Source organism: Ipomoea triloba, chromosome 3 (assembly GCF_003576645.1).
Source record: "Ipomoea triloba cultivar NCNSP0323 chromosome 3, ASM357664v1".
Taxonomy (NCBI): Eukaryota; Viridiplantae; Streptophyta; class Magnoliopsida; order Solanales; family Convolvulaceae; genus Ipomoea; species Ipomoea triloba.
Genome location: NC_044918.1, coordinates 32,064,589 through 32,070,125, shown reverse-complemented (window position 1 = coordinate 32,070,125; position 5,537 = coordinate 32,064,589).

The window sequence follows — 5,537 nt, the reverse complement described above, 5'->3', positions numbered from 1 at the left end:
TCGAGAGAATATCTAAAAACACATCCTGTTGGTATGAACGAAGAGGAGATCATGGAGGAATTTATGAAGTTGATAATCGAGTGGCGAGCGAGGCCAAAATCGAAGCAATGAATCACGAAATCAAAAAGCTACAAGCTATGGTAGAAAAAATGGAAGGAAAGCCCAAGCCTTGCATGGCATTGGCACTTTATTGTAATATCTGTGGAGGACCTCACGACACCAATATTTGCACTTCTACGTCTGCATCTGAACAAGTTGAGGCAGTAGATTATCAAAGGAACTCCAATTTCAAAGCTTATGGACAAAACCAAAGATCAAACAACAATTGGAAACAGGGAGAGGGTTGGAACAATAGCAACAATGATGGATATCAAGCGCAAAGACAATACAATTATGGAAACAAGCCTGCATATGGACAAAATGACAAGAACAGACTGATGTACAATCAAAACCAAGGAAATGGAAATCAAATGACCCAATTCAGGCCACAATACGACTCTCAACTTGATTTTACTCAACAGAGAAGGGATGACATCCGTGAGGTAGATGAAAGACTTACAAGGACGATCATGGAACTCAAAAATGATCGGGCAAATCTGAAACAAGAAATTACTCAAGAGATTAGGCAAGAAATTTCTAGTCTTCGCCAAGAGTCTAAGGCTACACTAAAGACAATTGAGAATCAAATCTCTCAGATGTTTAAGATGATTTCAGATCGACACTACGGACAACTCCCAAGCAACACTGAAAACAACCCGAAAGAGAGAGTCAATGCCATTGATGCCAAAGAAAAAACACATGAGAAATGTGATCCAATGGATGCTATCTGTGGAACTTGTCAATGTAAGGTAGACGACCAAAGAAACAAGACTACCTCTTGTAGTCTTAATCTTGAATTAAAAAATGCGAACAGTTCATGCACCATATCAATGAAGGAACGCAAGGAGGAAACCACTTCGGAAGAAGGCCCGAAAGAAAAGGAACTACCAAGAGACAACATCAAAAGCTCAAAAGAAAAGGAAACAGCTTGAGAAGGTAAATTTAAAGCTTTTATTCGAAAATTCTTCAATAGCAAAGAATGCCGTGAGTTGTTTGAGAATGACATTTGTGATAATTTTACATGTTTAAGCCAAGAATCTTCGGCTTGTTTGACTGAGGGAAACCCCAGAAAGAAGGGTGACCCTGGAGCTTTGTTAATCCCTTGTTCTATACAGAACATGGAACCTAGAAACGCTCTTGCTGATCTTGGTGCTTCTATCAATGTCATGTCTTTAAATCTTTTTGAAAAATTGAACTTACCACGTTTGAAACCGACGAGGCTGACTCTACGTTTGGCTGACGGAACCACACGGTATCCTGAAGGCTTAGCGGAAGATGTTCTAGTAAGAGTAGGAAAATTTCTTGTGCCTGTCGATTTTATTGTCTGTAAGATGGGAGATGATGATCCCCATGAATCCTTAATTCTTGGAAGACCATTTCTGGCTACTTGTCGTGCACGAATAGATGTTAGTTCAGGAGAAATTACCCTGAGATTCGAAGGACAAGCCACGAATGATGACAAGGAGAAGGCAAAAGAAGGAGCTGATGACGATGGAAGGGCGAAGGTCAAATCAAAGGTGAAACCAAAATCGAAGCGGAGGAACGATAAGCTTACTTGGAAAAACACGTGGGTACCAAAATGCTTCTTACCCACCACCAAGGAATATGGCTGAATTCAAACCAAGGTATAATGCGTCTAGCCAATGACGTAAACCGTGGCGCTACTTGGGAGGCAACCCAAGGTTTTAATAAAATGCTTTACATTATTGCTATGCTTTCGTTTTTAATGTTTTTGTTCTAATAAATTTCTACAATCATATAGAACCATGTTTTGAGGACTAATTTGTAGGATTCGAGACTAGAAATTGCTTTGGAAGAGCTTAAATTGGATATAGGTATGAGAGGCAAGGCCAAAAATCAGAAGAAAACGATGCAGTGGACCTACACGAGGCTCACACGTGTGTAGCCGTGTGTGGGAACGAGGCAGTAGCCTCCCATGCATGCTCACACGCGTGTTGCCATGCGTGGGAGCGAGGCAGAGAGCTCTCACGCACGGTCACACGAGTGTGATCGGCGTGGAGGCCCCTACGGGTTTAAAACCCTTGTTCGGCCATCCCACCTTATTTTGCTCCCAAAATCAATTTTTCTCTTCTCTTCTCCACGCAAGGAAGAACCAAACTCAAGGTTTGAACATACTTCTCACTTTTTATCATTCAAAGAAGATTAAAACATCAACATCAAGGTAATCTTTCATCTTCTTGACTCTTTATCCTTGAATATTCATGAATTTGGAAGAGTTTGAATGTGAAATTTATTCTACAATGCCTTGCATGATTTTGAATGATTAAATTGGTTATAATTCTTCATAGAACTATCCTTTGATGTTTTCTTTCATTATTGATGGTTACATTGATGGATTGTTGTATATTCTTGAACTTCAAGTGTGAACACCATCGATGAACAAATGGGTTTGTTAGATTTCTTGTTGAAATTATGAAATTGATGCTTGAATTGATAAATAAACTTGTTATAGAACTATTATATGTCATCAATTTGACTTTTCACATGCTACATTGCCCAAATTGAATTTTCAATTTCAAAACCCTAATTTCGAATTTGGGGAAGAAGATGAAGTTGACTTTTTGAAATTCTTGACTTTTGTAGTTGACTTCTTATTTGACTATCAAATTGATATATCTTATGATGAATTTATGCATGTGTGTGATAATGGAATGATATTGTTGATATTCTTATGCTTGATTTGTCCAAAATATAGGGGAAACTATGGCGAAATTTTCAAAAATTCTTAGCCCTATATGTTTGAAATCCATTATCTTGACAAGGAATTTTACACAAATATAATGGTGACTTATTCAAAGCCAATTACCATGAATGATAATTTCTATAATTTGTAGGATGGGACGCTCGAAAGAAATTGCAAAGAAATCAAAGCATGATGTAGGAGAATCGAGTCGATCAAGGACACGGCAGCACACTACAGCTCAACAGGCTATACAAGAGTCGGGGTCAAGGTCACTACGACACTTGACACCCATTCAACTCGCGACAGTAGACAACTATAAAGGAAAGCAGCTTTCTGTTGGCCGCCACTTTGAGGATAATGTTTTAAGAGAAGTTGGTTGTTTGGAAGAAGTGAATATGCTCCTTAGGCACCCACAGCTCCGCTATCTATTTCAGTGGAGAGGACCCACCTATGCACCTGTCACCTATGAATTCTTGGCGACCCTGGAGATTAGAAGGGAAGTCAACGATGCAAGGGAATCTATTTCATTCACTCTTTTCGGCAACCACTACAGTATGTCTGTTAACACTTTGGGTGTTACACTCGGTTTTCATTATGCAACAAGCGTGTCCATGCCATATTTCAGAGATTTCGAAGAAGATTTTGATTCAGATGAAGTTGCTAGACGATATTGGAGAAGCATCACAAACAATGCCCCATACAACTCTTCAAACTTGAAGGCAAAGCTCATCACCCGGAATGCTCTGAAGGCTATCAGATTAGCCTTTGCTATAAATCTCTCTGGCCAAACCACGAATAGAAACAAGGTATACAAGCAGGACTTATTCTACATGTGGTGCATGGAGAATGATGTCAGTATCAACATGGGCGTTCAGGCTAGGAAATGGCTCCAAACCCAACAAAAGCCAAAGGTTTAGACTGTATTTATTGGACCTTTTGTTATTAAACTGTGTATTGGGTTGGGCCTACTGAACCAGTTGATGGGAGAGAGATCCGATGGTTGCTCAATTTCTTTTACCGTGGGTGAGTTCTTTGCCGCAAAACTACGGCTTGGAGGTGATGATGCACCCGATTTAAATGCTTCTGATAATGATGATGAGTACGAGAAAGAGAATGAGGAGGACGATGCTGCACAGGAGCAAGGCCCTACTCCTATGGATTGGGCAGCGTCGCAGAATTTTCATAGACAGCTCCATGAGGAACAAATGAACTATTGGCGCGAGGAGCATACTTGGCAGCAAGGCCACTTCACATCCATCTCCGCAAGACAGGATGTTCACACCGAGGACCTCAACCGCATGAGACAAGCGGTGGAGGATAATGATAGAAGAATTGCCGCTCTTGAAGCTAGATTCGACAGGCAATTCCATCCCTTCGGTGATGATTGATGCCTTCCTCAACTATTCTCGATCCTGAATAATTGATACTTGATTTTGAGTTCTGTGACTTTGGTTAATATGATTGCTGGTCCCGTTTGAACATTAGGATCCCTATGCGCGGGGTTCCGACTTTTATTTCTTTTATCTCTTTACTTTGCTTTATTTATCTTTATCGCTTTATGTTATTTAATGTCCAACTGCTTTACTTTTCTGCATTTCTATTCGGATATTTCTACTTATTTTTATGCTTTATTATCTAAAATTTTGTTATTTTTATTGCTTTTATATTTCTATCAGTTTATAATAATTGAATAGTACTCCGTAAACCCTTTTTGTATGTTATGTCTCCATTTCTTATAGAGCATCTATAACGGGAGCATGCCTATGCTGGAAGCTAAAGTGTGGAAAGAGGGATGCATACTTGGTTTATCCTCTTATCCCTTTTCTAATTTTAAGCCCCGTTTTGATCTTTAAAGTGTGGAAATATTTTCTTTATAGCTTTGTGTATGAGTATATTACAGTTTGCCATGATTAATAGGATCGTTTGATGCATACCCTTTATCCCAGAGCAATTTCCAAAGTGTNGAAACATCGAGGACGATGTTTACTTTAAAGTGTGGAAAGGACGCACTTCGTGCTTTACATGCTTACATGCTTAGTTAGAAGTGGAAGCTCTTGGGAATGATAAGCGGGTGCATTTGCAGTTTTGAAAAGAGAGTTATTATTTGTGTTATCTAGGGAGAATTTTGACTAGATGCCCAAAAATTTTTACTCTCGAAATATCTTTGAGGAAGTTACTTTTCGCAACCATGAGAGTGTTTAGAGCCAAATAAGTTTATATTCTTGCCTGCTTGCATGATGTTCACCTTTTATTTACGTAGGACCCTAGTCAAGGATCTCTCGAAGTGGGAGTGTCCACTCTTTAATTTGAGAAAGATAAAACTAGCGAGGCCCGGAATTGAACTAACCTTGGTAGGGCATGGGGCAAAAGGTGAGCCTAATGGTGAGCTTAATGAGAAAACAAAACCCTTGAACATTAAATAGAAAAAGGCATGAGGGGTTGACACGAGGAGAAGTCGAAAAGGCAAAAGGCCAATCACCAAAGAGTTTAAAAATTGAGGGAAGCCAATTCGTTGGGTTGTGTCCAAACCATAGTCTTCGGTAAGCAAAAAGCTTTACTTGGAGTCGGTTGTTCACATAAAAAGATCCCAAGAATTGAGAAAATAGAGCTGAGATGAGTCGCTTTGCTAGGATTCGAGTACCCATTGCACTGACCTTCGAAAAAGCATGGATCTCCATGTGAAGTCGGATGGCTCGATGACGTTATCCTAGGAAGTGAGAAGAAAGAGGGACCG